The sequence below is a fragment of the Rhinopithecus roxellana genome, chromosome 3 (assembly GCF_007565055.1).
Source record: "Rhinopithecus roxellana isolate Shanxi Qingling chromosome 3, ASM756505v1, whole genome shotgun sequence".
NCBI lineage: Eukaryota > Metazoa > Chordata > Mammalia > Primates > Cercopithecidae > Rhinopithecus > Rhinopithecus roxellana.
In genome coordinates this window covers 169,447,398-169,466,541 of record NC_044551.1, presented here as the reverse complement: position 1 = coordinate 169,466,541, position 19,144 = coordinate 169,447,398, and the positions used below count along the sequence as shown (strand labels likewise).

At 45.7% G+C, this 19,144-nt stretch overlaps 1 protein-coding gene across 4 annotated transcripts in view; it reads right to left on the bottom strand.

Moving 5' to 3' along the window:
• CLK4 (CDC like kinase 4) overlaps positions 1-19,144 on the bottom strand; it is a 100,806-nt gene that overhangs the window by 40,023 nt on the left and 41,639 nt on the right. For 2 of the 4 annotated variants that reach the window (XM_030926919.1, XM_030926921.1), the window contains exon 3: positions 11,167-11,290. The exons of the other annotated variants lie outside the window; for them this stretch is intronic. The gene's annotated coding sequence lies outside the window, so the exon portion shown is untranslated. The remainder of the gene's footprint in view (positions 1-11,166; positions 11,291-19,144) is intronic. 4 annotated transcript variants of the gene reach the window in all.

Genomic DNA, 19,144 nt, shown 5'->3' with positions numbered 1-19,144 from the left:
ACACCTGCTCTCTTGCCATTTCCCACTCTGGGTCTCAATCCTGAGTAGCTTTTCCTGTGGTCATGGCTGGCCTTAGAGGATGGGCCCCACCCAGCTTCTCAGTGATGCTGGTGACCCTCTTGTCAGCACTTTCCTTATCTCCTTGGAGGATGGAGCCTCCTCCAGGCCCTCTCACAAGGCAGAGTCAGCTGATGAGTTTCCTGGCCTTGTAGAGCACATCCCCTCTAGCATATCTCCTTCCGGGTCTTATGTTGCCCTCATCTGCCATTTTCCACAGCACTTCCAGCATGTGCACTTCATGCAGGGTGAGTGGCACTTTCCCCAGGCTTCATCTCTAGCAGCACGTTAGCTTTGTCTCCCAGGGGCCTTGCCCAGGTGTTAGATCCTGTGTCACAGCAGAGTGCTCCCATATCAATAAACTCGCCCTCCCCAGGCTTCTGTTGCACAGCCCTTGATGAGCACCTTTGCGATCCAGCCCATGTTTCCTCTTTCAGCTCCTGCCAGTGCTGTGAAGCAGGTTCACTGTTGACTGTGCTCTAGTTACCGCACTGTCTGAATCTGGTGAGACAGAACACCCACATATAAACTACATGAAGAGGGTTTATTACTTACTCATAGGCAGCAAGGGACAATGGAATTCGTTGGAAGCTAATCCCCAGGACTCAGGAAAGCCGCCTGAGGTTGGATTGGAGTCTGGCTGTTTGTATGCTCCACTTGGACTGCAGCCAAATGGCCATGAAAGAAAGTGCATCCTGGGTTTTATGCCCCAGGGCAACGTGACTCACTGGAATAAGACACGAAGGACATCCTGTTTCTGGGGCAGGGGAACTGGAACAGAGCCCAGGCCTTTCCAGCCAGTTTCTCCTTATCTCACGTTGTTGTGTTCCCACCACATTCTATGGTTTTTCTTGAGAACTGCAAGTGAGAAAGAGGAGAGAACTGGGTTGGTCCAACAGAACCGACCTGCAAGTATTTGTTGCCAAGGTCCTGCAGTTCCTTTGCCTATGGTTCTTTCCTTCCCTTAAGATGCCCAGCACTTGCCTGGCCAGATTACATTGTACCTTGACCCTAGTTACTGGTCTTGGGATTGGGGAAGAAGGGATTGATCTTGAGAAGGGTGCATGCTTTCTTTAAAGGAGAAGCCTCCGGACCTTCTTTACATCTTCAAGCATGGAAGCAGCACTGACTTAACAGGGAAGAATGGGCCACTTCTGCAGACCCAGGAGGTTCAGAGCAATCTGAGAATGCAAGATTTTTTAGCGCATCAACACGGATATCCCTATTTCAAGTATCAGGCTCCTATTCGTTCCCAATTAGGATCCTGACTTTGGTATAGCAAACCTACTGGAGTTGAGCATCCAACCTTCTCTGGAATTCTACTATTCTTATGTCTAAGTCCTGTGAGTACTCGCCATATTCTCTTTCTTGACTTAGTGATTGATTTCGTATTTGCTTTATGAGTTTTCAACTCTATGTGCTATGGTTTGAAAGTTTTTGTCTCCTTCAAAGTCTGTGTTGAAACTTAATCCCCAGTGCAACAGTATGAAGAGGTGGAGGCTTTAGGAGGTGATTAGGCCATGAGGGCTGTGCTCTCATGAATAGATTAGTGCCTTATAAAAGCGCTTCAGGGGATGAGTTCACCCCTTCTACCTGTGGTGTCATGTGAAGATGCAGCTTTTCTCACTTCCAGAGAAAACAGTGTCCATGCCGCCATCTTGAAAGCAGAGACCAGGCCCACACCAGACACACCCAACCTGCCAGTACTTTGATCTTGGACTTTCCAACCTCCAGAATGGTGAGAAATAAATTTCTATTATTTGTAAATTACCAAGTCTGTGGTATTTTCTTATAGCATCACAAATGGACTAAGACACTATGGGAAAGCTATGGCCACACAGGCCAAATCTGGCCTGCTGACTGTTTTTGTAAATGAAGTCTTACTGGAGAACAGCCATACCCATTCACTTACCTATCATCTATAGCTGCTTTCCCACTACAGTGGCAGAATCGAACAGTTATGGCATTATATGGCCCGCCAAAGATGAGAATATTTATCCAGCTAGTTACAGAAGAAGTTTGTTGAGCCCTGCGTTCTACCATATATTTTAATTTTCTCTTTTGTGTATGTATTATATCTCTTAATCTAAAAAAAGAAAGAAAATCTAGCAGCTATCCACTCATCCTGAGAACATATATATAATTATTATGCCTTCCTATAAACAATTCTTTGATGATTTAAAACCAATCTAAATATTTGCCAAGGGCCTTCGTGGTGAAGGCTTTGCACATCAGCCTATAATTTAGGTTTGGGGATTAGTTGAGTCACACTTGGGAAACCTGCAGCCCACCAGTCTCACCTCACTCTTTTATTCCCCTTCATGCTGCTGCAGGCAAATTCCTCAGGTCAAGGAGGACCACCAGGTGGCTGTCTGGGGGTCATCAAAGGTGACCTGAAAAGCCCTTTTCTGCACTGGAGACATGACGATGGAATAGGGACAACATCTCTAACATCAGGAAGGTTACCAGAGGTGACTTGCTGGGAGAAAAGGTGAGAGCAGGGAAGAGAAATGTTTACTATTTGGGGGCATAGTACATTTGGAACAGCGACCCTGGGGGTCAGTTATAAGGCATACAGATGAGCAGAAGGATCCCTGGAGAGCTTTACTCACAGACAGGAGGACATGGAGACGTGTGTGTACATGAACTTGCTCACTGAGAGCAGCTGTGATGATGTACCTAAAATCGGAAATGTGGGTAGGAGTGACAGTGTGCCTGAGCCTAAGACAGGAGGGGTTGGTGGGTCCTTTGGGGAGCGACAAGGGGGTAGTGGCTGCAGCCCCTCCCCAGAGTGGTATGTGTGTATGTGTGTGTGTGTGTGTCTGTGTGTTATGGTGAATGAAGGGGAAGGGATCGTGGTAATGCATGATATTGCAAGGGTGATGGGAGCATTGGCTTGCTTCTTCATCCTTACAGCTGGGATTGATGCATATTTTCCCACCTGCCTCTTTGTTAAAATCTTTGCCTTTTTAAGTAGCTGAGAAGGAGGGCGGGGGTAGTGTCATGTTGTGAGCTGAGTCACAGGAAACTTAGGCTGTCAGACACATATGGGGAAAGGGTGGCAATCTGAGAGGTAGGAAGAGGATATTTCAGGGGGAGAGTGGAGGAAGCTCAGTGAAAGGGAGCTTAGTGGCTCCTGCTCTATCAAGCATTTTCTAGCTGGATGGTGATCACGTAGGTCTTTCTGATCTCCTCAACCAGGTTGCAGCTGCCTTAGTGTTCTGACAGCCAATAGCTCACTTCCCGTCCTTTCTGTTCTCCTTCCTGTAGGGTAGAGAGTACTTCGTGGGGAATGTGGTTGGAAGAGCTGGGAAACGTCTGCTACTGTGGGGCACAGGCTTCCAATTAGAACATGCGGCTGGATCTAGTGCAGGGTGGGCCCCGCTCCATCACCACCCTTGATATGAAGTGGCATTGTGTGTCTTTGTCTTATTTTCCCTAAATAAGAAGTGCTTTTTACTTAAGAAATTCAGCCAAGAATTCTATTGCCTCTGGTCTTCGTCTCCATGTCCTTACATGCCCCACGGCTTGAAGGCGAGGAGCTGTGTCTCCAGGGCCTGTGTTGTTCTCATAACTTCTGTCCTGCTATGCCAATCCTCAAGCCTAGGGAAAAGTGACTGGAGAGACTTAAGAAAAGAAACTAAATCGGGCTGGGCGCGATGGCTCATGCCTGTAATCCCAGCGCTTTGGAAGGCCAAGGTGGGTGGATCGCCTAACGTTGGGAGTTCGAGACCAGTGTGACCAAAATGGAGAAACCCCGTCTCTACTGAAAATACAACATTAGCCAGGTGTGGTAGTGCATGCCTGTAATCCCAGCTACTCGGGAGGCTGAGGCAGGAGAATCACTTGAACCCTGGAAGCAGAGGTTGCAGTGAGCTGAGATTATGCCACTGCACTCCAGCTTGAGCAACAAGAGTGAAACTCCATCTCAAAAAAAAAAAAAAAGTAAAAAAAAGAAACTAAATCAACATAAGCAGCTTTGATTATTTAATAAAGGTACCTGTTCTCACTTTATTTCAATGTAAAATGAATCTATGAAAAGTCTTACTAGTTATTCAGGAGCTATAGAGGAGTGTTGTGATGGTAATCTAATATTCTTAAAGTTTAGAATACGTCATCTTCGGCTTTCTGTTATTGTTTGTGTGTGTGTGTATGTGTGCGCATGTGCGCTTATGTTGTGTGCATGCACACCATAAGGATTCAGGAAAACGCCAGTGTTATCCTGTGGATGTAAGTATGTTTAATCACCTTTGTTAGTTGAAGAAGAGTATGGCGGATGACATTATTGTTCACCAAATATTCACTCCTTCTCTGACAACATCCGTGGGAAGAGGATAATGCCCTGCTCTATTAGTATAGGCCTCAGCCACATCACTTGGCCAGTTAAATGTAGGTAGGAGTGACAGTGGGCCACTGCCTAGGCCTGACAGTGTTCTGCGTGTTTCCCTTGCCCCTCTTACACTCCTGCCTTTCACCTCAACCAGAATATGCCTTGGATACATACTGGTCCAGGGAGGAGAGACTCATGAAGGCAGCATAGAATCAAACCCCAGCTTGGACTCAAACCAAGCTGGGCCTCTCCTAGATCAGCCAAACGCAGCCAGACTGCAGATGCGTGAGAGAGAAATAAAGGCTTGCCGTGGGCAACTGAGTTTTGGGGTGTTATACACACTCTTGTAAAATTAGCTAACTGGTATGGAGACTTCTAACGTTCTAATGTCTAATCTCCCCTTCTTCCTTAGCAGTAGTTCTCCTACCCAATAGTTAGCTGCTGCTAGTCACTTAGCCTAAAGATTGTATGTTTCTGACTCTTGCAGATTGGTAAGGCCTTGTAACTAGTTCCAGGGAATAACAAGTAAGTAGAAATGTTCCTAAATGGAGAGGGTGTACATTTCTGTTCTTTGCCCTCCTCCCATGGGTATAGCACAGGTGCGATGGCTACATCAGGGATCCATAAAGTGCTGCCTAGTGGCTGGCCAGATGTTTTTAAAGTTTTATTAGAATATAGTCATGATGGCTGGGCACAGTGGCTCACATCTGTAATCCCAGCACTTTGGGAGGCCAAGGTGGGAAGATTACTTGGGCCCAGGAGTTCGAGTCCAGCCTGGGCAACCCTATCTGTATTGAAAATTTGTACAAAGTAAAAAAGATAAAAATATATAGTCATGCATATTCATTTGTACATCGTCTGCTGCTTTTGTATTACAAAAGTGGAATTGATTAGTTATGACAGAGACTTTGTGGCCAGCAAAGCCTAAAACATTTCGTCTCTGGCTCTTTAAGCATGAATTTACTCGCCCCTGGCCTAGAATACGAATTGCCTCCTTATACCATAAAGAACCTGAGAAAACAATATGCTGTAATACAATGCTTTTTCCCTGGGAATTTCTTTCAATATTTACTAGTGTCCATCTACCTTTTAATGTTTTTCAGAGATGGGATCTCACTCTGTCTCCCAGGGTGGAGTGTATTGGCGTGATCACAGCTCATGACAGTCTCAAATTCCTGGGCTCAAGCAGTCCTCCTGCCTCAGCCTCCTGAGTAGCTGGGACTACAGGTATGTGCCACCATGCTGGGCTAGTTTTTTTAAAAAAAGTTTTCGTAGAGACAGGGTCTTACTATGTTGACCAGGCTGATCTTGAACTTCTGCCCTCAAGCAACCCTCTCGCTTCAGTCTCCCAGGTACCTGGGATTCTGGGCTCAAGCCATCTACTTATTTTTAATTAATTAATTAATTTATTTATTGAGATGGAATTTTGCTCTTGGCACCCAGCTGGAGTGCAATGGTACGATCTCAGCTCACTGCACCCTCTGCCCCTGGGTTCAAGCAATTCTTCTGCCTCAGCCTCCCCAGTAGCTGGAATTACAGGCGCCTGCCACCACGCCCAGCTAATTTTTGTATTTTTAGTAGAGACGAGGTTTCACCATGTTGGTCAGGCTGGTCTCGAACTGCTGACCTCAAGGGATCCTCCTGCCTTGGCCTCCCAAAGTGCTGGGATTTCAGGTGTGAGCCACTGGGCCTGGCCCATCTACTTATTTTTAACTGATACTTGAAAGAAGGAATCATTATCACTAATTATAGTATACAATATTTTCTGTGCACCTTAGTCATAGACACTTTATTGATATGGGATTGAACTTTTCATTGGGTTTCTATTAAGGATAATGTGAAGGGGAACGGGGACTGAGACCTGGGAAGTATATACATTCAAGAGTCTTCCATGTGGGTGCTGGTGAGAGGCACAGGGGTGAACAGGGTTAGCAGGGGCACAGTAGAGCAAGAACAGGGCTGAGGACGAAGCCCTGGGAGCGACAGAACTTGTGGGGTGGGAATAAGAGCCCGTGAAGGAGGCCAGAAAGTCAGGAAGGGAATGCGGGAGAGGAGCAGACCTCGGGAGCTGTATAAGGGAGGGAACTGAATTGCAGCAGGAGTGGTGTGCAAAGCTAAAGAAAGAACATGTTGGCTAGGAAATAAGAAGAGAGTGATTTAAAAAATTAGGAAGTCCATTAGCTCAGTATGGGGGTGCATGCCTGTAGTCCCAGCTACTCAGGAGGCTGAAGTGGAAGGATCACTTGAGCCCAGGAGGTCGAGGCTGCAGTGAGCTGTTACTGTGCCACTGCACTCCAGTCTGGGCAACAGAGTGAGACGCCATCTCTACTTAAAAAAAAAAAAAAATTTAGAAAGTCCCTAGTTATCAGGGAAATGCAAATTTAAACCACAATGAGCTACAATTTTCCCTCCCCCACTAGAACGGTTAGAATGAAAATTAGATAATATCAAGCACTGGCAAAATGTAGTGAAATTAGGCCGGGCACAGTGGCTCATGCCTGTAATCCCAGTACTTTGGGAGGCCGAGGCGAGCGGATCACGAGGTCAGGAGATGGAGACCATCCTGGCTAACATGGTGAAACCCCGTCTCTACTAAAAATACACAAAAAAATTAGCCGGGCGTGGTGGCAGCGCCTGTAGTCCCAGCTACTCAGGAGGCTGAGGCAGGAGAATGGCATGAACCCGGGAGGTGGAGCTTGCAGTGAGCCGAGATCGCGCCACTGCACTCCAGCCTGGGCGACAGAGCAAGACTCCGTCTCAAAAAAGAAAAGGAGCGAAATCAGACCCTCCACACATGGATGAGAAGAATGTAAAGTGGTGCAGCCACTTTAGAAAAGTCTGGCAGTTGCTCAAATGATTAAACTGTTACCATATGACCCAGCAATTCCACTCCTGGGTATATACCCAAGAGAATTGAAAACATGTGTTCACAAAAAACGTATACATGAATGTTCATAACAGCACTATTCATTATAGTCCAAAAGTGTAACAATCCAAACGTCCATCAGTGGCAGAATGGATAAACAAACTGTGGTCTTTCCACACAGCCATGAAAAGGAATGAAGTGCTGACACATGCCACAGCATGGACGGACTCTGAAAACACTATGCCGACTGAATGAAGGCAGTCACAAAAGGCGATGCATGGTATGATTCCATTCAAATGAAAGTACAGAACAGGGAAATCTGCAGTGAAGGAGGTGGATTAGCGGTTGTTTAGGGCCAGGGGAAGAGGATGGGAGTATGGGGAGTGAAAGCTAAAGGGTGTGGGTTCCTTTTTGTGGTGATAGAAACATGCTAGAGACCATCGAATTGTGAACTTCACATTGGTGAAGTGTATGGTATATGAAACATAAGGCTCAGTGAAGCTGTTTAAAAAGTTAGGAAGTCACCGGTAGCTTTGAGGAAGCATTTTAAATCAAGTACAGAGTGATGAGGCCAGGAGCCCGGGTATGGTATGTTGAGGGTGATTGGGCGTTGCAAAGTGATGAAGGGGAAGCAATGCTGAGAGGTTATTTCAGGTTTGAGAAGACGTGAGGCTGCTTGGAGAGCAAGAGGAGGTAACCTGTCAGTGGAGAGGAAGAGGGGTCGTCAGGGAGACAGTGACAGTTGATGGAGACAGGGCCAGAGGACGTTCTCAGGGGAGGCACAGGTGGCAAGTGGAGCTTTTGAAGAGGAGACCAGTTTTCCCCTAAAACATGAGGGAGAGAGAGAAGAATCCTGAGAGCTCATTGAAAACAGGAACCACATGAGATTTGATTTTGTAATCTCTAGCTCAATTAATGGGAAATATACATTTATTCATTCACTAAACATTTAATGAGGGCAGACTGTGCCAGGCACTACTTTCCTGGCTAATGATCCCACAGCGGCCCTCACAGACAAAGCCCGGACTTTCATGGAACTTCCATTCTAGTTCAAGGGGGTGAAACAGCACGCAGGCTGTGGAAGAGACATTAGCATTCACCAAATGTCCATGAGCGCCTCTATTTCCCAGCTCTCCTTGCAGTGAGGCTGAAACCACATGATTAGTTCTGGCCAATGGCCTGTGGGTGCATCACTTTCAGGCTGGGGCAATAAAGAGCTAGTGTGTGGCCTCCTTTTCTCCTCTTCTGCTATGGTGATCTTGGAAACCACACGTCCATGAAGCAATACGGATCCTTTCTGTGTGCAACGTGTTCTCACCTCTTGATTTGCTTTGATTCTCCTCTCTATCTCCTCTTCCATTTCCTTCTCTCTTTCTTTTAAGTGCTGGTCACAACAGGCTAAATGCTTTCATGAGTCACTAATAAGCTCTTTGAAAAATATTGTTCTAGATCAATACTTAATCTGCACATGAATCATAAGGGATCTTGTTAATACAGGTTCTGGCTCAGTAGCTATGGGTTGGGGCCTGAGAGTCTGCATTCTAAAAAGCTCCAAAGGCAGAAGGTGCAGTGGCTTATGCCCATCATCTGAGCACTTTGGGCCCAGGAGTCTGAGACTGGCCTGAGCAACATACTGAGACTCTGTTTCTACAAAAAACTTTTAAAAAGTAAAAAAACTAAAAAATAGAAAGCTCCTAGGTGGTGGTGGTGTTGCTGCTCCGGGTTCAAGGGTCATAATTTTAGTAGCAAGGTCCTAGAGGGCATCCCTGTGCTCCTGGTAATGACATTTTTGACAAAAGCGTATCTCACTGGAGTAATACACACATGCAGATGTAACAGACTTGCACATATGTATACTCATGTACATGTGTCCAACACACATGTGTGCCATTTAGTTGCATTCGGTAAGTGGATGAACAGATTTGTGACCATCCACTCATCCCCAGGTACCCTTATTGGTATCGGTCAGCTTAAAGATGAGATATGTTCAAACATCTTGTTAATCGGTGTTTTGACTGTGTGCCATTTAGTTGCATTTGGTGAGTGGGTGAACACACAGTCATCCTTGAGAACAGTCATGGGGGTGGATGGAGGGGAGATAGTGGGGGAGGAAATAAATCAAAACTCCATCAAGAGTCAAAGGGAGCGTCCGGTGCCTGGCAGAGTCCTCACTCTACTTGCTGGGCTTCATCCAAGCCCTTTGTACACATGGGAAACTTCTGGGGACATCAGTCATAATTCCTGCTTTCTACAACCATCCCTTTTGATTTGTACGTCATAAATAAAGTTCATCTTCTGTGTCTGTTGACACCATGCTATACATACCATGGCGTCTCAGTCTCATAAATCTTCTGCCCTTTTTGGCAGCCCCACTAGTCTTATTTATTATTATTGTTGGCAAAGTTGTGGTTTGCTAACAGTGATGAATCTCTGGGAACAGAGTATATGAAAATATGAGCTTTACAAAGAGAATAGCATTAATGCTGATATTAATGAATCATCAGCATGAATACCATTGAGGTAAGAGGTAACTGTAAGGGCCTCTGTATTGTCATGATGGCATTTTAGTGTTTTCATGGGAAGTTTTTCATATACAAAGTAATATACATTAATTTGAGGCTACTATAAGAGTAATGTTTGCAAGCAAACAAAACAAACCTTTTTTCAAAAATGTGCCATTAGGGAATACAATAAGTCCTTGAACATTTCTAATTTAGAGTCATAAAAGCCTTACAAATTTCATCTATTCTTTTGCATGGTACTTAAAGGAAATGAGTTCTACAGAAGCTGATACTCAGCCTCAGGACACTTGTTACAAATTATAAAACTCATTTTATGAAAGTAGGTGCAAGACATGAGTGAATGAATGGGTTACAGAACAATGGAACTAAATCACACACATAAATCACACTTCTAACCAGCAGTGGCTCACACCTGTAATCCCACTACTTTGGGAAGCTGAGGCGGGTGGATCACTTGAGGTCAGGAGTTCGAGACCAGCCTGGCCAACATGGTGAAACCCCGTCTCTACTACAAACACAAAAAATGAGTTGGGCGTGGTGTCATGCATCTGTAATCCTAGCTACTCAGGAGGCTGAGGCAAAAGAATAGCTTGAACCTGGAAGGCGGAGGTTGCAGTGAGCCAAGATTGTGCCACCGCACTCCAGCCTGGGCAACAGAGTAAGACTCCATCTTAGAAAAAATAAATAAATAAAAGTAAATCACACTTCACTCAGCTTCTCAGCCATGCAGGGTACACCTGCTTACTGTATCTTTCCCAAGAGCCACATAATTATGAAAAGAATAAGACTTTCCCTTTTATTATTTTACAGACAGTATAAAAAGTATTTGTTCCTTTAAGACCACTTTATTGAGGTATGATTGACATATAAAGAACTGTACATATTTAATGTATCCAGCTGGATGAATTTAGGAATAAGTATACCCCTATGAAACCATCACCACCACCAAGGCCATATACATGCCCATCACTTTCCCAAGCTTCCTCCTACCCCCTTTATTGTTACTACCATTATTTTGTGGTAAGAGCACTTAACAGAAGATCTGCCCTCTTTGCGATTTTAAGTATCCAAGACAGTATTGTTAGCTATAGGCACTATGCTGTAGGAGATCTCTAGAATTTATTTATCTTGCATAACTAAAATTTTGTACCTTTGACCATCACTTTACATTTCCCCTCCTCCAGCCCTTGGCAACCACCATCCTGCTCTCCACTTCCATGAGTTCAACCATTTTAGATTCCTCATCACACTGAAACCAGGCAGTATTCGTCTTTCTGTATGTGGCCTATTTCAGTTAGCATGATGTCCTCCAGGCTTAGCCAAATTGTCACAAGTGGCAGAATGTCCTTCTGTGTTTTATGACTGAACCCCATTCCATTGCATATACATACCACATTTCTTCATCCATTCCTCCGTCGATGGACACGTCGGTTGTTTCCATATCCTGGCTATTGTGAATAACGCTGCAGTGAGCGCAGGAGGGCAGATGTCTCTTCGAGATCCTGATTTCAGTTCCTTTGGATAAAAACCCAAAAGTTGGATTGTTGGATCATATGATAGTTCTATTTTTAATTGTTTGAGTAACCTCCACACCGTTTTCCATAATAGCTGTATCAATTTACATCACACCAATAGTGTATCAGCGTTTCTGTTTTCCCACATATTCACCAACACTTATCTTTTTTTTCTGAGATGGAGTCTCCCTCTGTCGCCCAGGCTGGAGTGCAGTGGTACGATCTCGGCTCACTGCAAGCTCTGCCTCCCAGGTTCATGCCATTCTCCTGCCTCAGTCTCCTGAGTAGCTGGGACTACAGGTGCCTGCCACCACGCCCAGCTAATTTTTTTTTTTTTTTTTTAGTAGAAATGGGGTTTCACCGTGTTAGCCAGGATGGTCTCGATCTCCTGACCTCCTGATCTGCCCGCCTCGGCCTCCCAAAGTGCTGGGATTTCATGCGTGAACCACCGCACCCAGTCTTTTTTTTTTTTTTTTTTGAGACAGAGTTTTGCTCTTGTTGCCCAGGCTGGAGTGCAGTGGTGCGATCTCGGCTCACCGCAACCTCCACCTCCTGGGTTCAAGCGATTATCCTGCCTCAGCCTCCCGAGTAGCTGGGATTACAGGCATGCACCACCACGCCCAGCTAATTTTGTATTTTCAGTAGAGATGGGGTTTCTCCATTGTTGGTCAGGCTGGTCTCGAACTCCTGACCTCAGGTGATCCATCCGCCTCAGCCTCCCAAAGTGCCGGTGAGCCACCGTGCCTGGCTGTTTTGTTTTTAATATAATAGCCATCCTCACAATGAGGTGACCTATTATTATTATTATTATTATTATTATTATTATTATTATTATTGAGATGGAGTCTTGCTCTTGTCACCCAGGCTGGAGTGCAATGACCCAATCTCGGCTCACTGCAACCTCCACCTCCCGGGTTCCAGCGATTCTCCTGCCTCAGCCTCCCGAGTAGCTGGGGTTACAGGCATGCGCCACCACGCCCGGCTTATTTTTGTGTTTTTAGTAGAGATGAGCTTTCACCATGTTGGTCAGGCTGGTCTTGAACTCCTGACCTCAAATGAGCTGCCTGCCTCGACCTCTCAAAGTGCTGGGATTACAGGCATGAGACACCACACCCAGCCAGTACTCCTTTTTAACTTGGGTTCTTTGGCGGCTTCTTGCTATTGAGCTGTACGTTGCGGATGTGAACCTTCCATCAGGAATGTGGGTTGCAGGTAGTTTCTCCCATTCTGTAGGTTGTCTTTTCAATGCTTTGCTCTGCAGACTTTTTAGTTTGATATAATCCCACTTGTTTATTTTTATATATTTTTGTTGTCTGTGCTCTTGTCATGTTCAAACAATCATCGCCAAGACCAACGTCAAGGAGCTTTTCCTCTATGTTTTCTTCTAGAAGTTTCACAGTTTCAGGTCTTAGGTTTAAATCCTTCATATATTTTTAGTTGATTTTTGTGTGTGATGTAAGAAAGGAGTTCAGTCTCGTTCTTTTGCCTGTGGGTATCCAATTTTCAACACCATTTATTGAAGAGACCAGCCTTCCCCTGTTTTGTTTTCTTGGTGCCTTGTTGAAGGTAAGTTGACCGTGTGTATGGGGTTATTCCTGGCTTCTCTACTCGGCTCCGTTGGTCTAGGTGTCCGTTTTTAGGCTAGTACCATACTGTTTTGATTACTACAGCTAAAGTAATAGCTTTCTTCACTGAAAGGAAGCTTAACAGTATTATTCACGAACTGTAAAATTTTCATTTACTAGGGTAAAATCCTTCAAAAATGGCATATGGCAAAGTATAAACTGATGGGTTTCTCACTAACAGAAATTCTGAGCCCAATTTAGGACCATGAACAGATTAATTTCTGTTTACACTAAACAAAGTGTTATATAGAGGATCTCTTCAATCTAATACTGTGTCTTATGTTAAAATACAGCATTTTTAAAAAAACTACTTAGTTTAGAAACCATTTCAATTCATACATTTCCTGTACTTCTGTTCTTTCAAAAGATAAACACATACAAACATCTCGCGGTTTCTTTTGAAAGTCCTTCCATGAGAAAGGTGAGCAGGAAGAAACGGACGACAGCTACAAGCCTGTCACACTCTTGTTGGTTTAAGAATCTGGGAACTGTTGGTCGGGCGCAGTGGCTCATACCTGTAATCCCAGCACTTTGGGAGGCTGAGGTGGGTGGATCATCTGAGGTCAGGAGCTCAACACCAGCCTGGCCAACATGGTGAAACCCTATCTCTACTAAAAATACAAAACTAGCTGAGTATGGTGGTATGCACCTGCAGTCCCAGCTACTTGGTAGGCTGAGGCAGGAGACTTGCTTGAACCCAGGAGGCAGAGGTTGCAGTGAGCTGAGATAGCACCCCTGCACTCCAGCCTGGGCAACAGAGTGAGACTTTATCTCCGAAAAAAAAAAAAAAAAAAAAAAGGAATCTGAGAACTGTAAACCACGCCCTTCCAATAGAGGCCATTTTTGTTGGCCATTTTGGTGCCTAATCACTTGTGTGTCTGCCGGGAAACGTTCGATGAGAGCGGCATGTGGGCGTGGTGTGTGCACCCTCAGTTCTGAGGAAGGCCTGCTCTCTCCTGCACTAACTCAGGGTGCTTTCGCCCACTTTAGAGCAGTGTGAGGTACGGCTTTGTGTTTCAATAACGACACGTTCCAAACTGATTTAGCAGCCAGAACTGTTGGCCAGTGGTCAGCTTGTTTAAGTGATATAAGGAAACCAGTAAAACAGAATCCTGATGATTCATACAAAAATTAAAACAGGTCTTAAATCTAAAAAGTACGTGTTACCACCTTGTGGCCATATACCACTACACTATGGCAAAAATGGAAATCCTGCAGTAGCCAGATGTGTGAGAGGGAGACAGCCCTCTGTCCCAGAATAGTAAACAAACGAGCTGCAGAGCCATGGAGCACTGAGGAGTGCTGTGCTCCTCAAACGCGGCCCCACTGAGACATGACTCCCTCAGCAGAATTTCCTGCAGACGGGCGTACTGACAGATGGATGTTCAGACACATAGACATTCAGAGAGACACACAGATGTTCAGACAAGTGCATCCTGAGATCGTGCCATTGCACTCCAGCCTGGGCGACTGAGTGAGACTCCGTCTCAAAAAAATAAAAAATAAACGGAAGAGTGCGTCCCGACAGATGGACAGCCACTCTGACAGACAGGTGTTCAGACACATGAATCAGAAATATGCATGTTCAGACACTCAGATGATTAGACACATGGACAGATGTTCCATTCAGAGAGACAGATGTTCTGACAGATGGACAGAAGTTTAGACAGACAGACGTTCCAACAGATTGGCATTGTGACACACAAGAAGTTCCAACAGAAGATGTTCATACAGATGTTTGGATGGACTGACATTTAGAGAGAAGGACAGAGGTTCATACAGATGGACATTCCAACAGATAGACGTTGAAACAGATGGACAGACATTCGAACTGTCAAATGAGCATTCTGACAGGCATCGTGACACACAGATGGTCAGAGATGAACTTTCCAACTTACGGATATTTCGACAGATTAATGTTCAGAAAGATGTAAATAGGTGTTCCCAAAGGAGAGACTTTCAGACAGACAGATGTTCCTACAGATGGGTGTTTTCACACACAGAAATTCAGACACACAGATGATTGGATAGATCTTCATACTGATGGACACATTTGCCAATAGATGCTTAAACAGATAGATATTTGGACAGATGGACATTCAGACAGGAGGTCGTTTGGGCAGGCCAACAGACATTTAGATCACTTTCAGACAGATGGGCAGACATTCAGGCAGATGGACATTTGGACACACAGACTTTTGGACAGGTGGAAAGATTCACACACACAGACATTGTGGCAGATGGGCATACCGACTGATGGACATTCAGACACGTGAACAGATGTTCTGGCAGGTGGGTGTTTTGGCAGACAGGCATTCTGGGAAGACATTCAAATGGACAGATGGTGGATGGATGGATGGACAGGAGGAAACATTCAGAGAGGTGGATGCTCAAACAGATGTTTGCTCAGTCACAAAGATGTTCAGACACACATATGTTCTCACAGGTGGATATTCTGACAAACAGAAATTCAGACGTTATTGGAGGATGGAGGGTGTTCAGAATGATGGGCATCAGACAGAGTGTCAGAGGGCTGGACATTCAGACACATGGCCAGATGTACAGACAGATATTTGGACAGATGTCCCGATGCCCGGACAGATGGCTGTTCAGACAGAACAACATTCAGACAAATGAACAGACAGACATTCAGAATGATGTGGACATAGGGACAGACATTCACATAGATGGTTGTTCAGGCAGAGAGGCTGAGTATCTGACAGACAGACTGGATTCATCTGAAGGTCCGCAGGTGGACAGATATTCAGACAAACAGGTGTTTTGGGGGAAGGGCGTGCCAATGTACAGCAGTTCTGACAGACGGACGTTCAAATGCTTGCTCCTGTAGACTGAGGTTCAGACAGATGATATGCATTCTGACAGACAGACATTGTGACAGGACAGTGAGGAAAATGGACATTTGGGCAGACAGGCCATTCCAGCAGATAGGCGTGTCTACAGAAGATATCCTGCGTGTCAGATGCTCGTACGTGGGAATGTCTGTCTGACAAGCTGACTTTCTATATGTTCCAGTGTCTGTCTCTCTGTATGTCTATCTGTCTGCAACTCTGTCCATCCGCCTAAACACCTGTCTGTCTGAACATCTGTCTGTCCGTCTGGGCATCCATGCATCCGAATGTGCATGTGTTGGAATTTCTGTGTGTTGGAATTCCCATCTGTCATAGCATCCATCTGTCTGAATGTGTTTGTACGAGTATCCATCCACGTGTCTGACCATCCTTAAGTCTGAACATCTTCATGCTGGCACACCCATCTGTTGGAATATCAGTTTATCAAAATGTCTGTTCATCTCTCCAAACATTTGTCTATCTGAATGTATGTTCTTCTGTCCTAATGTCTCCCTGCCTGTCTTCCTGAATGTCAGTGGGTCCAACCATCTGTCTGTCTGAACATCCATCTGTTCACTACAGAGTTTATAAAACTCTTGTGAAAGTGTCCCTGTAGGTTGTTACAGAATCAGGAGGACTTCAAGTGAAACAAGGAGACTTGAGAGCAGGTTTGGATGTGGGAATAGGAAGAGAATTTGGGGTACTGTTGTTCACCTGGGAACCGAAGGTGGGATCATGACTAGCAATGCTGAGAAAATGCCCCGCACCCAACCCCAGAGCCTGGCATATCAAAGACCAACTCCCCCTATTGTATCATTGTTATGAGGCCAAGCCTATGCCTGACTGTCGGCTTCTCCAGTGGGCAGCCTGGCGAGGGAGGGAAGCTCTAGGGAGTCCATGTCATCCTCCTGGTCCTGTGTGCACAGAGGGAAGATGCAGCTGGTGCCTAATGAATGCCATCTTCAGGACAGGTGATTTGAGGTTGTCAGATTAACACAAACTGAGACTGATGAATTTCAGGTGGAAAAGGATCTGATCGGCAGAAGACTCGGGAAGGCACTGGATCCAGAATTCAGCCAGGACAGGGAGAGCGCATGACCTGACTGGTGAATCACAGGGAAGCCTTTGATTTTGTTCATTTGTTGTTTGTTTGTTTTTGAGACAGAGTCTCCCTCTGTCACCCAGGCTGGAGTGCAGTGGCACAATCTCGGCTTAGTGCAACCTCCACCTCCCTGGTTCAAGCAGTTCTCCCGCCTCAGCCTCCTGAGTAGCTGGGATTACAGGTGTGCACCACCACGCCTGGCTAATTTTTGTATTTTTAGTAGAGATGGGGTTTCACCATGTTGGTCAGGATGATCTTGAACTCCTGACCTCGTGATCCACCTGCCTTGGCCTCCCAAAGTGCCAGGATTACAGGCGGGAGCCACCGCACCCATGTGCAGGCAGCCTTTGTGACGATGGTCACGGTGGAGATGATGATGGGTGTACAACGATGGCGGCCGCCAGTTGCTCATGTTTAATACCTGCCAAAGCTTCTGCTGGGTCTTCCACATGCACCGTCACATACATTACTCATGCTGATGTTATACAGTCAGTATTATGATCCCCATTTCAGATAATAAAACTAAACTTTAGAACCAAAATGTCCCTTGTGTGAGTTCACTTGCACATTAAATGTCAAAATTGAAAATAAAAGCCATTTCCAACTACAGAATTCATCCATTCACCCCTTCATTACTTACATCACAATTATTACGTACTAGCAGGCCAGGCGTTGTGCTCAGTGCTAGGGAAAATGCAGTGAGGGAAAAAAGGCATAATTCCTGCTTCCGTGGACTTTTTTCTCCCGGGGGCATGGAGACAAACATGAATAAAATACATATCTAGTCAAAACCTGGTGCTAAGGGTTAGAAAGAGAATAGGATGGTGGGTGTTGAGGATCTGGCCCAGGGCACCTGATCAGGCCCTTTAGGAGGCTTCTCGGAAGAAGCTGCATTGAAAATGAGGAGAGTGTGGGTTATGGGATGAAGGATGGGTTGGGATGGAGCATTCCAGGCAGAGGCAAGGACACGCTGCTGTCTGAGCAACTGGAAGAAGACGCCTGAGGCTGGGACAAAGAGGGAGAAGAGAAAAAGTATAGGGTGAGGCTGGACAGGCCAGTTCATTTTGGATCCTCTGGGCATCTTAGGGCCCGGGACTTTTCTTCTAACAGCAAAGGGCAGCCATTGGCTGGACTGGCGAGCCCCTTCATTTTTCAGAGCCCCAGCCTTCTTATCTGTAAATTGGGACACCTGAGGCCTCCTTCACAGGCTTCCCACGAGTATTTGGTGAGAGAGTTAACCTAAAAGCTCAGCACAGTGGCTGTAATGGATTGATTTCTGCAACTTTACATAGAGACTGAGATGTTTAAAGAAGAGAAATCCAAAATAATCAAATCATATTTCTGTAAATAAAGATAAAAAGAAATAGATGTCTTTGGTCGAAGGGACGAGTTACAGGCAGACTAGGATTCAAGGGCACGAGCCCACAGAAGTGGGGTGTAGGCCCAGAGGAGGAGACAGGGAATAGCAGGCATTAGGAAGAGCTGAGCAGACACTCGTAAGTTGGGCTGCTTTAGCTACGGTCCAAACGCTATTTCTTTTTCCTTTGTTTTTTTGAGACAGAATCTCACTCTGTTGCTCAGGCTGGAGTGCAGTGGCAATCTTGGCTCACTGCAACCTCCACCTCCTGGGTGGGTGGAGAATTAAGCAATTCTCCTGCCTCAGCCTCCCGAGTAGCTGGGATTACAGGCACCCGCCACCACACCCAGGTAATTTTCGTATTATTAATAGAGATGGGGTTTCCCCAAGTTGGCCAGGCTGGTCTCAAACTTCTGACCTCAGGTGATCTGCCTGCCTCGGCCCCCCACAGTGCTGGGATTACAGGTGTGAGCCCCTGGGCCCAGACTCCAGATACTATTTCTGAACGCACCCCTGTTGTCCTTTCCAGGTTTGGGGAAGTATGAGAAGTGTCCGGCACTGCAGGCCAAGGGATTGCCATCACCCCATGGCCACCGCCTTCCTGGACTTAGAACCCTCAGGAAGATCTAGCCTGTGCAGCTCTGTCCTTCTCTCTCCTCATAGCCCTGGTTCTGAGGGTCTTTGTGAAGCACTGAGACACTCCCATTGTCAAAGCCCACAGCTGGTCTCTCAGCTATTAGATCAGTGCCATTACTTTTAATGGCAAGACTGCAAAGACTCGCACCAACCTAAATACATTCTCCTCACCTCATTCCCTTTGTGTCTTCTGCTCCGTGCTCTTCACTGGCGGTCCTGTTACCTGAAAGGGGTCCCAATCCAGACCCTAAGAGAGGGTTCTTAGATCTCACACAAGAAAGAATTT